At 35.5% G+C, this 18,593-nt stretch overlaps 1 protein-coding gene across 3 annotated transcripts in view; it reads left to right on the forward strand.

The window, feature by feature from the left end:
• LOC101900210 (venom dipeptidyl peptidase 4) overlaps positions 1-18,593 on the forward strand; it is a 474,529-nt gene that overhangs the window by 435,385 nt on the left and 20,551 nt on the right. The window lies entirely within an intron of this gene.

Consider the following 18,593-nt stretch of genomic DNA (forward strand, 5'->3'; position numbering starts at 1 on the left):
ATAAATAGCTGACTGAAAATCAACTCCCTGGTGAACGTCTGAAGCACGAGGGTCACTATTGAAAGGGTACGAAAAGTACTAAAATATACTAATACTTGAATACTTTTTATTAAAAAAACGAAATGATCTAGAAATTTAGAATAAGAGTCTCAAAGGGTATTTGGAAACTCGAACTTTAAAGTTACGAAAATTCTAAAATGGTATTATGGTATTATTCGGTATTATGTGGACGAATAGAGCTAGTATAGAAATTTGTTATGAAAATCAAGGTAGGTCATGATATCATGGTTTTGGAAATGTGTACTAAGTGTGTGAACTACACTAGGTTTTAGAGTTTTGACATTTGGTATCGCGGTCCCTGTTGGTGGTGGGTTTGTGAAAATTATGTGGTTTTGGAAATGTGTACTACAAGTACACGAAAAGTACAAAATGGTACTATATGTGATACAATTTGGTATTGGGTGAACATATATTGGAAGCTCTGTTCATATGTAGCCTGGACATATCGATGTTGTTTTACGAAAAGTACTAAATGGTACTAAATTTGTTATTGAGTGTTATTTGTACGAAAAGTAATGGTACTAAATTTGAAATTGTGTGAAGGGATAGGGATGCAATCCTCAAATTCGATATTGAGGTCTCTGTTTATATCTGGAATTGGGATATAGAGGTGATTTTAAAAAAATTACTATAATTGTAGGAAAAGTACTAAATAGTACTAAATTTGGAGTTGGGTTAATTAATTAAGTGTCTTTGGTTAAGATATGGAGGTGGTTTTGGAAATGTGTACTATTACTGTGCGAGAAGTACTGAATGGTACTATGTTTGGTATTGGGTGAAGGGATAGAGCTGAAATACCGGAATTTGATATTATGATCTCTGTTGGCATTTGAACGCGGTTTTGTAAATTTGTACTATAATTGTACGAAAAGTACTAACTTGAACTAAATTAGGTAGTGGGTGAATGAATAGAGATACATTTCTGAAATTTGATATTTAAATAGTGATATCTGTGTTTGAGACTTGGCTGTTATTTGGATATGCGTCCTATATTTGTACGAAAAGTACTAAATGGTACTAAATTTGGTATTAGGTGAAGGGATGGAGAAGAAACCGTAAAATGTTATATTGCGATAACTGTTAGTGTCTAAGATTGATACATGGAAAAGTTTTCTAAATTAGTACTAAAATTATACAATAAGTACTAAATATTACTAAATTTGGTACTGAGTAAATATATAGACCTGAAATCTTGAAATCTTACATGGATGTCACTGTTGGCAGCTTTAGTTGAAAGAAGAAGCTGGAAAGGAAAGAGAGAAGGAAGTGGTTTTGGACATGCGTTGTGTATCTATATAAAGGTATGGTAATATATTTGGAATTGGGACTTAAGATAGAGCTAAAATTCTGAAATTTGATATGGAGGCCACTATTGGTTTCCATGGTTTACATATGGAGACATTGACAGAAAAACTCGATGTGGGTCCATTGCACAATGATTTACTAATATCCTTCTCGGTAAATCTCAAAATGAAAGTTTTGAAGACTTTTTTGGAACAAATTGTGTATTTTAAAGCCTAAAACAAACTGTTGGAACGAAGTTTTGCCAAAGATCTATATACATTGTGGTAAACATTCCAGAAATGCGACCTGCCTCTTAACAAACGTTCTTACCACCTCAGATTGTTTCCTGCAGTAACTTCTGTGACCAATTTGCGTCATTAAATCAAACACAGAAAACTTTTGTGTTCCTTTAGCTCCCCTGTCTCTCTCTCTATATTCCTTCTTTCCGCTTAGTTATTGTAAGCTTGCTGTCGCAGGATATTGATTAATGTCCGCTATCTGCTACAGTTTATTTTTCCTGCAATTATTCTCTATTGAGGGAAAGCAATGATATAAAATCGCAAGAAATTTATGTCCATTGCAATTGATGAAGAATGTTTTGATCAAATTCAGAGACATCTATAAAAGGAGACCAACCAAAGGAAAATGAAGTAACCACAAAAAAACGCAATAATGAATTGAAAATCTAAAATAAGGAGAAAAAAACAGTATTGATTCATTGCAAGAAAAATTGTCCAACGAAAACAGAACTAGACAGTTGACCACAATTAATTACACTTTGAGTAGTTGGTTGTACGGCTAATGAAAAACAAAGATAAAATTCTTGGTAGAGCATAACAAATGTTCTGTCATTAGAAATCTTGACAAAGCTGAATTTAATGGACTAATTACATTTCTTTCGTTATCCTTTTTAATCAGACGGGTTTTTTTTTCTGGTTAAGCTCGTAGATTTCCAGAAGAAGTTGCAACACAAGGATGTGTCATCATGAATGTAAAACAAGCAAGTTATGTTCTAATAAAGAAGTATTTTTTTAAATTTTTTTTAGGTAAAGAAAAAACAAAAAAAAAATCAGAAAACTTTTTTAAAAAACTGTTCCGATGTAAGTGAGCTATTTTTCCTATAGAAAAAAATAATATTCAGAAAAACATAAATATTCCTTCATTGCTCACCAAAATCAAGCTGGGCCGCACTTACGGTTTCTTACAATACTCAAACATTACGGTTGTGTTTTGAATTATGCATTTTCTATAGAGAATATTGAGCAAAAATTTCAATCCTCCAGAACTCCGAGAATAGAAAATTAAAATTTTTGCCAACAATTTTTCATTAAAACTAATTTTCCCCTCTGTCTCGCTTAAACAATCTATGTCAAATGCAAACTATTAAGTCATTCAATTTTCATTTTATTGTCTGCCATATGAGCTTTAATATCTATGCCCTGTAAATCCTTCCTGAAAAGCCTCACTTATCTTCGCAATATGTTGTAAGTCAGTCAAATGAATCTAAGTTGCTGGGCAAAACACATTTAAGTTGACATTCGACCTAGTTGCAGGACAAATAACAGCAACAGCAAGCAATCTACTCAACCACTCACATAGATGAGTAACAAACACACACACACAACAACACAGTGGTTGTGTTCTTCCAAAAATTTACCGAATTCTTGTGCAGGATTGTCCAAAATGCAGATAGATGGAAATTTTCAACCAGATTAAAATAATACGATCAATATTTTCAATGTACCACAGATACCAACGGTAACGTCCATATCAAATTTGGGGATACCAGCCCCATCCCTTCACTTAATATCAAATTTGGTACCATTTAGTACTTTTCGTACAAATATAGAACGCATTTCCAAAACAACCACCATAGCCCAAACACATATATAAGCAGTTATCTAAATATCAAATTTCAGGATTCACCCAATACCAAATATAGTACCATTCAGTATTAGTCGAAAAGTACACATTTCCAAAACCAGCTCCTTATCTCAATTCCGGATACCAACAAAGACTTCAGTATCAAATTTCAGAATTCCTTCCTTATCCCTCAATTATCCCTATCAGCAGTTATCTAAATATAAAATTTCAGGATTCACCCAATACCAAATTTAGTACTATTTAGTACTTTTCCTAAAATTATAGTACACATTATAAAAACCACCTCTATATCGCAATCCCAGACACCAACAGTCACATCCATATCAAATTTGGGGATACCAGCCATATCCCTTCACTCAATGCTAAATTTAGTACCACTAAGTACATTTCGTTCAAATATAGGACTCATTTCCAAAACCTCCGCCAAAGCTCAAACACAGATATCAGCAGTAATCTAAATATCAAATTTCAGAATTTTATCTCTGTCCCTTCACCCAACCATTCGGTACTTTTCACCATTCGGTACTTTTCGTACAATTATAGTACACATTTCCAAAACCAGCTCCTTCTCACAATTCTAATATCAACAAACCCCCTAATATCAAATCTGAGGATTCCACCCCTAACCCTTCATCGCATATCGCAATGCCAAATAACAGAGAACTCAATATTAAATTTTAGGATTTCAGCCCAATCCCTTCAACTGATATACAAATATAGGACGCATTTTCAAAACCACCGCCAAAGCTCAAACACAGATATCAGCAGTAATCTAAATACCAAATTTCAGAACTTGATCTCCAACTCTTCACCCAATACAAAATATGGTACCATTCAGTACTTTTCGTAGAACTATAGTACACATTTTCAAAACAATCTCAATATCGCTATTCTAGGTACCAACAAACAACTCAATATCAAATTTTAGAATTTTAGCTCTATCCCTTCACCCAATACCAAATGTAGTACTATTTAGTACTTTCGCAAAATTACAATGCACATTTTTAAAACCTCCTCTATATTGCAATCCCAGATACCTACTGAATATCAAATTTTAGGATTTCTGCCCTATCCCTTGAATTGATTTTCAAAATTTTATCTCTACCCCTTCACCCAATTCCAAATAGAGTACCATTCGGAACTTTTCGTAGAATTATAGTACTAGTCTTTATAGTATAGTCCAATGCCACCTCCTTCTCTCAATTGCAGATACCAACAAAGACCCCAATATCGAATTTCAGGATTCCAGCCCTATCCTAAAAAATTTTAATATTTCAGCCCTATCACTTCACCCAATACCAAATTTATTACCATTTTCGTACATATAAGAATGCATTTCCAAAACCACCGCCAAAGCTCAAACACAGCTATCAGCAGTTATCTTAATATCAAATTTCAGAATTTTATCTCTGTCCCTTCACTTAATACCAAATATAGTACCATTCGCTACTTTTTGTACAATTATAGTACACATTTATAAAACCAGCTCCTTCTCTCAATTCCAATGTCAACAAACCCCCTAATATCAAATATGAGGATTCCACCCCCATCTTTCACACCACCAAATTTAGTACTACATGGTACTTTTCGTAAAAGTATACTTTATAGTTTTAATAATAGGAGGATGCGTACTATGCGTACAATTATAGTACACATTTCCAAATCCACTTCCATCTCGCAATTCCAGATACGAGCAAAGAGCGAGATATCAAATTTCAATATTCCAATCCTATCCCTTCACCCAATATCAAATTTCGTATCATTTAGTACTTTTCGTACAAATATAAGACGCATTTCTGAAACCACCTCCATTTCTTCAGGCTACACATAAACAGCGACTCTAAAAGAAATTATAAATTTTAAGCACTATATATTCACCCAATACAAAATTGTACCAAATATAGTACTATTTAGTACTTGTTGTGTACTTGTGTTACACATTTCCAAAACCATCTTATTATCACAAACCTACCACCACCAGTGACACCAATGCACAATTTTAAAATTCTAGCTTCATCCGTTCAAACTAAACCAAACTGTTCCAAATTTAGTACAACTCAGTAAAGTTCGTTAACTTGGTACACATTTCCTAAACCTCGTACATATATTAAACTTACTTTTCTTGATTCTCATACTAAATTTCAAGTTTTATGCGCTACCATACACATAATACCCAATGGTTCCATTTTAGAGCCTTAGTACCGTTTTAGAACTTTTCGTAATATTCGTAAGTTCAAATTTCCCAAAATCCTTTGGAATGTCTATCCTGCACTCCACCAGTGACTCTCATTCGAAATTTCAGAATTCTAGATCATTCCGTTTGTCAAATACAATTTATTCAAATTATAGTACATTTAAAATTGTTCGTTCACCCAGTACTAAATTTAGTACCAATTAGTACTTTTCGTATTCAAGAGTTAACAAAGTTTTATTTTTTTCCTGAAAACTATGAAAGTACTAATCTTAAATGTTTATTCAAACCCACCACTGTGCAACGCTATCGCTAACCCCCATTATAAACCTTGTAGACGAGTACCCTCCACACACAGCACAACAAAATCCCCTCAAGTGTGTAAATTTTGCTCTCCAGCAAAGTAAAGACACCAACCCGCACAGCAACGGATGTGTGAGTGAGAGTACAAAAGCATGTTTTTCAAAAATGAATTTAAGCCGAAAGTGTTTATTTTAGCCATTTTCCAAAGATAACTGACAACATTTGCAGACATATGACGGAAAGTCATAGCCAAAAGTACTTAGATCAACATTTAATTATTTTATGCAATGAAATTAATTGGTTCATGGCCAAGCAGATGGAAAACGTTGCGAAGGAAAAAGTGGAAAATACGATGATGGCCTTTGTTTTGAGAGATGTGCGAAATATTGGACAGAGTCCAAAAATACTTTATGTTGTCTCTCTGTTATAATCTTCGAATTTTATTATATACCAGCAAGTGTTCGCTACTTCGTCAGCGAAAAGTAGACCTTAAAAAGTTCGATTCGTTGCAATAGTTCGTGTTAGGCCTCAAAATGCACAATTTTTTAATTTTAAAATTTTTTAATGAATACTCCATACATCGAACTAAATTTTCTGACTTTCAAGGTTTTATATATCATACCAGTTTTTTCCTTTCTTCGAAATAACAATGGGGAAATGTTTGTCATTTATAACAAAAACAATTCTAAATCTTTCATTTTGAAGTTTCTCGAGGAGGATGTCTGTAAAACCATTGCACAATAGTCCCACATAAAATGTTTCTGTCCAAAACTATTTCAACGTCTCCATATGTAACACCAACACTGACCTCTCCAGGTACACAATTTAATAACATTTAGTACGCAAATCCAAAACAATTTACATCTCTGCATCCTAAACACCAACACTGAAACAAAATTAGTACCATTTAGTACTTTTTAAACAGTAAAAGTACACATTTGCAAAACCACTTTCATATCTAAACCACAAACACCAACAGCGACATCCATCTCAAATTTGAGGATTCTCGTCTTATCCCTTCACCCAATGCCAAATTTTGTACCATTTAATACATTTCGTCCAAATATAGGATGCACTTTCAGACTACCGCCAAATCTCAAACATAGACACTGTCAGTAATCTAAATATCAAATTTTAGAATTTTATCTCTATTCCTTTACCGAACACCAAATTAAGTACTATTTAGTACTTTTCGTACAATTATAGTACATGTTCTACAAAACCTCTCCATATCGCAATCCTCGATACCAACATAGACTTCAATATCAAATTTCGGTATTCCAGCTCTATCCCTTCACCCAATACCCAAGTTAGTACCACATAGTACTTTTCGTATAGTAAAAGTACACATTTCCGAAACCACCTTCATATTTTAACGAATGACACAAAAAATGGCATCGTTAAAAAATTTCAGGATTTCAGCTCTATCTTTCAACCAATACAAAATATATATAGTAGCATTTAGTACTTTTTTGTACAATTATGGTACACAATTCCAAAACCACCTACATATCTCAATTCAAGATACCAAAAGATACCATTATATCAAATTCTACGATTGCAGCTCTATCTTTTTACGCAATCCCAAATTCAGTACCATTTAGTACTTTTCATAAAAATGTAGAACGAATTTCTAAACCACCTCCAAATCTCAAACACGCATACCATCTGTAGTCTTCGCCCAAAACCAATTAAAGTACCTTTCTGTAATTTTAGTACATTCATAGCACGCATTTCCGGAACATCCTCCGTATATCCAGGTTACACATGAACAGTGACCCTAATACCAAATTTCAGATTTCAAATTCTGTATTTTAGTACAATCATAGCGTGTATTTCCGAAACCACCTCCATATGTCCAGGCAACACATGCACAGCGACCCTAATATCAAATTTCGAATTTCAAGCAATCTCTGTTCACCCAATACGAAATTGTACCACATGTAGTACTATTAAATACTGTTCGGTTTCTTGTAGTACACATTTCCAAAACTAACTCTTTATCACAATCCTACCACCAACAGGGACTTCTATACAAAATTTCAAATTTCCAAAAAAAAAAAAACCTATCTGTTTCGCAATTAGTACTATTTAGTACAAAGGGTTATTGAAAATTCGAACTTTAAATTTGGGAAATGTTGTAAAAATAAAAATTTGAATTTTCATTGATGCAAATATAAGAGTTTCAGCTCCAACGGTTCATCACAATTCCAATTTCTACCAAACTTAGTACCATTTAGACCACATAAGTAGGAATTTCCAAAACTCCCTACATGCCCTAATTCTACACTCCCACAGTAATACCAATTCCAAATTTTAGGTTCGCCAAAAATTTGTTTTATACATTTTAGTACATATAAGTACAAATTACCAAGACTACCTCCATACATCAACAACCTGCATCATAGAAACTAATAAAAATCGTATTTGCCAATATCAGGATTCCAGCCCTAACGGTTCAACCAAATCCTAATTGCTCTAAATTTAGTACTATATAATACACATAAGTACGAATCTCCAAAGCTTCATGCATCTCACAATTCTACATTCCCACAGTAATAACAGTTTCTAAGTTCAGTATTCCATCCTCATCCGTTCGCACATATACATACAAATTGTACCAAATTTAGTACCATATAGTATAGATAAGTAAATAATAACCCAATCCAACACTTACAGTACAATAGTAATCTTAATTCGAAGTTTCACGATACCTGATCTATTGGTTCACCTAAATCCATGTTGTACCAACTTTAGTACCATTTAGTACACTTAAGTAAAAGTACAGTCATAACCACCTACATCATACAGTCCACTAGAAATCAGGAATCCAAATGTACAAGTCCCCCAAAATTTAAATATCAAATTTAATACCATTAAGTAAACATAGGTGTAAATTTTCGAAACTACCTATATTTCTCAGTCTTAGAATACAAAAGTAATCTTATTTCAAAATCTCAGAATTCCAGCTGTATCGCTTCACCCAAATCGAAATTGTATCAAATTTAGTACCATTTAGAACTTTTTGTGCACATAAGTACCAATTTCGAAAACTTCCACAATTTCTCAATCCCTCACTCTGATAGTATTCTTGTTTCCAATTTTCAGGATACCAGCTCTATTGGTTCATCCAAATCCAAATTGTATGAAATTTAGTACCATTTAGCACACTTAGGTACACATTTTCATAACTACCTACATCATATAGTTGAATAGAAATCTTGTTTTAAATTTCAGGATTCAAACTGTTCCAGTCCACCCAAAATTTAAATTGTACCAAATTTAGTACTATTTAGTACACATAAGTACGAATCTCCAAAACTATCTACATACCTCAGCCCAAAAATGCAATAGTAATTATATTTCCAAATTTCAGGATTTCAACTCTATTGTTTCTCCGAAAATTTAAATTATGCCAATTTTTGTACCAGTCCTAGAATGCAATAGTAATCTTATTTCCAAATTTCAGAATTCCAGCTCTATCCATGAGGACTTTTTGTGCACAAAAGTACCAATTTCGAAAACTTTCTCCATATCTCAATCCTACACTCCGACAGTAATCTCGTTTCCAATTTTCAGGATACCAGCTCTATTGATTCACCCAAATCCAAATTATATGAAATTTAGTACCATTTTGCACACTTAACAACAAATTTAGTATCATTTAGTACACACAAGTACGAATTTCCAAAAGCATACCTCAGTCCTAAAATGCAACAGTAATCATGTTTTCAAATTTCAGGATTCCAACTCTATGGGTTCTCCCAAGATTTAAATTGTACCAAATTAAGTATAATTTAGTACAAATAAGTATGACTACTACGTACATGCCTCACTCCTACAATCGAATAGTAATTTCATTTCTAAATTCCAGAATTCCAACTCTATCGGTTCACCCAAATCGAAATAGTACCAAATTTTGTACCATTTACCACTTTTCGTGCACATAAATACAAATTTCGAAAACTTCCACCATATCCCAATCCTACACTCCGCCAATATTGTTAATTTCAATCTTCAGGATTTAAGCTCCATCCGTAACTCCAAATTCAATTTTGAACTTAATTTAGAACCGTTTGTACTTTTCGTACACACTTCCAAAACTAACTCCTTACATCGACTTTACTCCTCCACCTTGATTCCCATTCCAAATTTGATGTTGTTAGCACTAGCCTCTAATGGTACCTAATGCAGTACATTGTAGTACTTTTTGTACACTTATAGTACGAATTTTCACAAATCCTTTGGTATATCTATCAATCACTCCATCAGGGACCCTCATTCTAAATTTAAGAGTTCTAGCTCTACTTGAATTCAAAGAGTACCACATCAGTACGGATTTCGAAAAACCTAGCCTTAGCCCCCATAAATTTAATAATATAACCTGCAACATTTCAATTAAAATCACGCACCCGAACACAAAAAAATCCACTCTTCGAAAAACAATACAAATTGATTTAATCAGCTAAATTGCTGATGTAATCAATGCAATAAATTTTCCTAAGGATACCAAACCAAACCACATATCAAACAAGTGAAATTAATTTAATTGAATTCAAATTGAATCACCGAACATGAGTTTCAACAAATATGTAGCTGATCAATAATTGTATTTCTTTTCTTATGCAATTAAAACTTTAAAACAAAGAGAGAGAGGGAGGGAGACACACACACACTCCATCTGTGTCAAACCAGCCAGAACTGTCAACTACTTAAACAAATCAAAAGTCAAAACTTTTTACCTTGTACGTACGAGTACCTAATACTTCTGCTTCCTCGTTCGAAACAACAAGTCACACATCAGCCGAAATGAACTGAAAACAAATTAAAATTCTATGCCAACTATTTTGTGGGAGAGGGTGGGTGTTGAGTTCTTCGTTCCATGCAAACTGTCATCATGTATGGGAGAAAAATCGATTTCAATTTTAAATACCAATGAAATTTATACACACACGTACAAGTTTTCTTATTTGTGTGTCTTCACACACACACACACATTGCAATGCATTGCAAAACTTCAAGGTAAGAAATCTATGCAACTTCTTGAGTATTTTTGTTATTGCAAATTTGCAAAACAATTCGGGAGGTTTCCTTCTTCATATGGCAATGAGGATGGGATATTTTAGTCAAATGACAGCCCAATAAACTAAATATTCGGAGTTCGGTATATCTGCACTACGTGTGAAATTGTTTTTCGACGTGTCTGAGAGAAATCTGTCGGAACTTATATGAGGATAGCACTTTTCTAAATTTTTCCATTTGTGAGAGAATTTTTATACCCTCCACCATACTGTGGAGTGTATATTAACTCTGTCATTCCGTTTGTAACTCCTTGAAATACTTATATCAGACCCAACAAAGCATTTACATACATTCTTGGTCTGCGTAAAATTCTAAGTCAATTTAGCGATGTCCATCTGTCTGTCTGTTGAAATTTGGAACGAACTGAGATAGAAGGCTACAATTTTGCGCACATGTGTATTTTATCAGTAAGAAGTTCATGTTCGTAAATGAGTCAGACATTGGCGTAGCCCCCATTTGGTACCTCCCGAAATTCAGTATTTTGAAACTTTAGATCTTGACGATTTAGATTTCGACGACTTAAATCACATTCTCTGACAAAATTTATAAAATTGGGTTCATAGATTTCAGAATCGGTTTCACCTCATGTGACAAAATATGTTCTCCATGTAGGTCCACGTTTTCTTGTAGCCCCCATATAACTGTACCTCCCATTATTCTGTATTTTGAGGATTTTATCCACACTTTCAAACATAATAGTTTAATATTTAGTATTTCGAGTTTATAATGTGTTCTATCTCAAATGGCAGAATATTGCCGATATAGGTCCACCTTTTCCTATTGCCCCCATATTAAGGTACCTCCCGATATTCGATATTTTAGCCACATTCTCTAACGAAATAGTTTAAAATTCGGTATTCAGAGTTTATAATATGTTCTATCTCCTGTGGCAGTGCATTGCCTATATACAGGGTGAGATGAAAAAACTACAACCAACTTCAGACTGCTATCATTTCTAAGCCACTCGTCCGACAGTTGTTAAAATTATTCCAGTGACAGCTCATTATATTGTTTACAAGCGTACAAAAGCATTTTGGCGAGAATTTTCCATTTGGCTACAAAATGAGCTTCCTCGCTTGATTTCCAGCACACAATGGCCACCAAAATCTCCCGATACCAATCCGTTGGATTATTGTGTCTGGAGTATTTTGGAAAGCAGGGTTGGCACTAAAAAATACCGAAGTGTCGATCACCTCAAGCAAGCGCTTTGCCGGGAATGGGCCAATCAACCGCAGTGCAGCGTGTGACGGTTTCATTGGCCGTTTGAAGGCCATAATTTGTGCCAAAGGTGACCAATTCGAACAAATCTAAACATATTCTAAAATTTGATGCTATTTCCGACATTTTTTGCTTTCATTCAATTAAATTAAAAAAAATGTAAAAATTATGGCGTTTGACTTTGTTGCAGTTTTCTATATCACCCTGTAGGTTCACGTGTTCCTATAGCACCCATAAAATTGTACATTCCCGTATTCGGAATAGTTTAAAGTTTAGTATTTAGAGTTCATAACTGATTTAAATTGATCCTGAAGCAAAACATTGTCCATACAAGTCTACATTTTCGTATAGCCCCGATATAATTGTGCATTCCGATATTCGATATTTTGAGTTTATAACGGATTTAGTATTTGTATTCCGTAATGGCTTCTTCTGCTTAGATTCAAACACAATTCTGGTCTTCTGTGAGAAGACCTTCTGGTCTTCTGTGAGAAGAGCTTCTGGTCTTCTGTGAGAAGAGCTTCTGGTCTTCTGCGAGAAGAGCTTCTGGTCTTCTGCGAGAAGACCTTTGGTCTTCTGTGAGAAGACCTTCTGGTCTTCTGTGAGAAGACCTTCTGGTCTTCTGTGAGAAGACCTTCTGGTCTTCTGTGACCTTCTGGTCTTCTGTGAGAAGATCTTCTGGTCTTCTGCGAGAAGACCTTCTGGTCTTCTGTGAGAAGACCTTCTGGTCTTCTGTGACCTTCTGGTCTTCTGTGAGAAGACCTTCTGGTCTTCTGCGAGAAGACCTTTGTGAGAAGACCTTTTGGACTTCTGGGAGAAGAACTTCTGATCTTCTGTGAGAAGACCTCCTGGTCTTCTGCGAGAAGACCTTCTAGTCTTCTGTGACCTTCTGGTCTTCTGTGACCTTCTGGTCTTCTGTGAGAAGACCTTTTGCTCTTCTGCGAGAAAACTTCTGGTCTTCTGCGAGAAGACCACAGTGTGGCGTAGGGTATAAAAATAGTTGTGTATCATATTTGTATCCGATTTGTACGATTTTACTCGTGAGTGAAACACACTCGAAGAGAGTGAGTTTTATGCTCTCCTCTTTTTTGTTTTATGTAGTTTTTCTGTTGTTTATGTGTGTAAACAAAAAATCTACTCAATTTTGAGCTTTCACTCGAAAAGGAGCAAAGCATATTCTCTCTCTCTCTATTTTTCTCTCTCTTTCTCTGATAGGAATGGCATAGAAAACTGCTCAAATTCGAGAGAGTTTTTCTCTTCTCAATTTCTAGTTCCATTTCGGAGCTTTCAATGAAATATGCGAATTTTTTCGTTTACCAAATGGTACTGGATGATATTTAGAACTATTTATATCGTCAGTGTCCCATTACCTTTAAACTTACACCAAATCATCAGATTACTTTCCCAATTGGTCAAAATTTTAAAATATTTCTTTGCCACGATGGTATTCCCCAAAGTTTTCAAATGGTTTTAGTTCCATCACCATTGAATCAAGTTCAAAGAGCGACCATATCGACCCACATCCTCTCACACCACCCTTCTTAACATTTTGTGTCCGCTTAAATAGTTTGGCTTGTGTTCCCATTAAACAAAATTAATCACAGCCATTCCATCGACTAATTTCAAAAACATCCTCAAGCTGTTACTTTCATCAAAATATTTACATAGTGTCCTAAATGTGGGCCACTGTTTGCAGAATGTAATGGCGAAAAAAATCTAATTTTCATTAAACTTCGAAACGAAAATCCTTACCCCCACTCAAACACACACACACGCATAGCAAAATGTTTGGCGCTCTAAACTAACACATCCATTGACATTGTTACACATAAACCCACTCAGAAATGCGCTCCTTTTTTATTGAGTTGGATGTTTTAAGTGGTGTTGAATATAAATAATGTATTTAGTTGTAAAAATGTAGATTCACTAGTTTTTTCCGAACATTTATATGACGTTGTATGAGTGCTGTGTGATGTAACACCAGCACGTGTATAAATTCACACAAGCGAGCAGAAGAAGCAGGGGAAAAGAAGAAGAAAGGCGGATGAATTTTTGATTTGAATTGGAATGGCTACGATCCTAAAATATTCATAATCACACAGTAACATTCGAATCAGTTATAGAATTTTGAAATTTGATTCATCGTCATTATTAATTATGGGAAAATAACTAATTGATAGAAATAACGATTTTATTCAAATTACGATGACTCTTAAGAATTATTCCACAATTGTATAATTTTATAGTATCTGCTCAACCCAAGCCAATGTAGTGTTGTTTATATAAAACCAGCGATGAAGTCTATGTACGTGTGGACGTATGAGTATGTATGGCTCTACAGTTAGATGGGCAAACGATTTGTGGCCCGTTCAGTGAAGCGGAAAATACAAATAAATCGAGATTTATTTTCATTTTGTTTTTAAGGCTTAATTCGAACTAAATGGATTACTAACACACACACACACCAACACACATTTTTAAATCACAAATACACATATGCATAATTGTTTTTTTTTTTTGTATTTCTTTAATAGATAAAGCCATTTGCAAACAGCAGGCCATTTAAAAGTCCATGAGAAAAGTTTTGGTCGCCCATGAGAACAGTTCTTGATGTTCAAGATCACTTCCTATTCTTCTAAGAGAACGACATCTGGTATTCTATGAGAAGACCTTCCGGTATTCTATGAGAAGACCTTTGGGTATTCTATGAGAAGACCTTTCGGTATTCTATGAGAAGACTTTCTGGTCTTCTATGAGAAGACCTTTCGGTATTCTATGAGAAGACCTGCTGGTCTTCTATGAGAAGACCTTTCGGTCTTCTATGAGAAGACCTTTCGGTATTCTATGAGAAGACCTTCTGGTCCTCTACGAGAAGACCTTCTGGTCCTCTACGAGAAGACCTTCTGGTCCTCTACGAGAAGACCTTCTGGTCCTCTACGAGAAGACCTTCTGGTCCTCTACGAGAAGACCTTCTGGTCCTCTACGAGAAGACCTTCTGGTCATCTACGAGAAGAACTTCTGGTCCTCTACGAGAAGACCTTCTGGTCCTCAACGAGAAGACCTTCTGGTCATCTACGAGAAGACCTTCTGGTCCTCTACGAGAAGAGCTTCTGGTCCTCTACGAGAAGACCTTCTGGTCTTCTACGAGAAGACCTTCTGGTCCTCTACGAGAAGACCTTCTGGTCCTCTACGAGAAGACCTTCCGGTCTTCTATGAGAAGACCTTCTGGTCCTCTACGAGAAGACCTTCTGGTCCTCTACGAGAAGACCTTCTGGTCCTCTACGAGAAGACCTTCTGGTCCTCTACGAGAAGACCTTCCGGTCTTCTAGTCTTCTATAAGAAGACCTTCTGGTCTTCTACGAGAAGACCTTCCGGTCTTCTAGTCTTCTATGTGAAGACCTTCCGGTCTTCTATGAGAAGATCTTCTGGTCTTCTATATGAAGACCTTCCTGTCTTCTATATGAAGACCTTCTGGTCTTCTATGAGAATACCTTCCAGCATTCTAGACTTTCCGGTCTTCTATGAGAAGACCTTACTGCCTTCTAGACCTTCCGGCCTTCTATGGGGGTACCTTTCGGACTTCTATGGGAAGACCTTCTGGTCTTCTATGAGAAGACCTTCCCGCCTTCTATGGGAAGACCTTCTGGTCTTCTATGAGAAAACCTTCCAGCCTTCTAGACCTCCCGGCCTTCTATGAGAAGACCTTTAGGCCTTCTATGGGAAGACCTTCCAGCCTTCGATGGGAAAACCTTCCGGCCTTTTATGAGAAGACCTTCTGCTCTCCTATGAGAAGACCTTCTAGCCTTCCATGAAAATGCCTTCTGGCCGTCTATGAGAAGAACTTCTGGTCACCTATGGAAGACCTACTGGTCTTTTATGAGAAGCGCTGCTGGCCTTCTATGAGAAAACCTGCCGGCTTCTTGTCTTCTATGAAAAGTCCTTGTAGCTTTCTCTGAGTAGATTGTGTGAACTTCTGAGAAGACCTTCTGGCCTTCTATGAGAAGATTTTCTGGCCTTCTATGAGAAGATTTTCTGGCCTTCTATTGGAAGGCCTTCTGGTCTCCTATAAGACGGCTTTCTGCTCTTCTATGAGAAGGCCTTTTGGTCTTCTATGATAAATGCTTCTGGTCTTTTATGGTCTTCTATAACAAGACCTTCTATGGGAAGACCTTATGGCCTTATATGGCCGATCTATATGAGAAATGTTTCCAATTCTCTATGAGAAGACCTTTCCGGTCTTCTACGTTAAAACTTTTCCTGTCCTCTATGCGAAGATTTTTTCTGTCGTCTATAAGAAGACCTCTTTTTTTCCTCTATGAGAGGAACGTTCCTGTCTTCTTTGAAAAGACCTCTCTGTCTTCTTGAAGAGAGATAGGTTTTCTATGAGAATAGTTTGTGGATTGTATGACAACAACGGTTTGTCTTCTATCAGAGGACCTTCTGAACTTTATGAGAAGGCCTATGGTAATATCTTTTTCTCTTCTATGTGAAAAAACTCTCTTCTAATGGCTGGCTGACTTTAATGGGTAACCATTACAGACAGACAATACTATCTTAACACCATACAAAATGACATTCTTGTTAGACTTGTTAGACTAAAGAAAGAATAGAAGACACATCTTGTGCATGTTTCAGCACGTTGCACGTTCCATTTATGAATGAATGATTTAAATGCCTCCATGTTTAAGCTTTGTTTCCCTGCATTCTTTTTTCTCTTGTCGTCACTGCACAAACAAATGCACTGCCATATTTGTTACCCAACAAAATTCTGGAATAGAGCCAAGAATTTGTTATTCCACCACAAAACAGCAGCAGCAGCAACAACAACAGCAATTGCAATCATTGTTTGGAAAGAAAACAAATTAAACTGCTCTCATGGAATACTTACAGTTGGAGAAAAGTTCGGTACCTGCGGGGGTTTTGCTATAGGATATCCGATATCAGTACACTTGTAAATTCATAAATATTAGAAATTTTCAGACATGTTTTGCGATGTGCGGAATTTAAAGAAAACATAGGTTTATCTTGTATTGTTTTAAAGTAATGATTCTTTATCGTAATGGCTTCGGGAGAGTGAGCCGAAATTGTCGATTAGACAATGTTATAAAAACATTAAGGATCTGCAAAGAGTCACAAACTTAAAGGAGTACAGATTTTCCATTTTTAGAATTATAGGAGTATAGGGCATCCATTTGCCCCAAACTTCTCACATAGTTAAATTTTTGCTCAACTATGATCGACTTCGAAAATTAGAAATTTTCAAAGAGAGACATTTTCAAAGAGTTCGAATAGCGTATATCTCTCTTAGAAATAAAGTCTCTGATTTTGCTGAAGCTTGGTACCTCCAAATATTTTTATGATACTTTTGTATGCAAATGGGCGATACCGAACGGCTTCTTCTTGTACTTCCCCACCAAAAAATATTCTTATATCAAATTAAAGAGTTTTGGACTGGTCGCTGAAGGAATATAATTTTCGACAATGCAAAAGATACTTTCTAACATATTTTTTGTTTAGTTATCGACCTTGTCCCTGTTGGTGATGTAAGCACATCAAAGCGATAATTGCTCCCTGCATGCAGGTTATCGTGCACAAGCTATTAGTTTTAATTAAAATGCATTATTTTTTGCGTGGGTGTGTTCGCAAGTGAATTACGTTCATACAAGGAATGCAGCCAAATGATGACATAATTCAAACAAAATGCCCGCTAAGTATGAAATTTTTCAATTTTTTTTTAATTAGTACCAAACATTGTATATATCCTTCGCCATAAGGACTACATAAATTTTAGCCCAATCGATTAGAAAATGAGGTGAAGCCTGCTTTCGAAGTTCGGAAAAGAAACGAGTAAAAAAGCCTCTAATACCCTCCGCCATTTGGAAGGAACTTGAAAAATTGCAAAAAACTTCCGGAAACTACCACTTAAATGAAAACTGTTATATGGAGACTATACGAAGACGTGGACCTGCTTACGAAATTTTTTATCATAGGCAGTAGTACCCATTACGAACTTCAAATACCGAATTTGAAGCAATTCCGGTGAGTAATGTCGTTAAAATCATCAAAATACCGCACATCGCACAAATCACAAAAAGTATTTGGAGGTACCGTCATATGGGGGCTATACGAAGAAGTGGATCTGCGTACAAAAATGTTTGTCATAGGCTGTAGCACCCATTACGAACTTCAAATACGAAATTTGAAATAATTCCAGTAAATAATGACACTAAAATCATGAAAATAGCGAATATCGGGAGGTACCGTTATATAGAGGCTATACGAAGACGTGGACCTGCATACGATTTTTTTCCATAGGTTGTAGTAACCATTAAGATCTCTCAATACGAAATTTGAAACGATTCCGATGAATAATGTTGCTGAAATCATCAAAATGCCGAATATCGGGAGCTACCGTTATATGGGGGCATACATAAATATTTTTCATAGGCTGTAGTACCCATTACGAACTTTAAATACGAAATAATTCCAGTAAATAATGTCACAGAAATCATGAAAATAGTGAATATCGGGAGGTACCGTTATATAGAGGCTATACGAAGACGTGGACCTG

Source organism: Musca domestica, unplaced genomic scaffold, assembly GCF_030504385.1.
Source record: "Musca domestica strain aabys unplaced genomic scaffold, Musca_domestica.polishedcontigs.V.1.1 2, whole genome shotgun sequence".
Lineage (NCBI taxonomy): Eukaryota > Metazoa > Arthropoda > Insecta > Diptera > Muscidae > Musca > Musca domestica.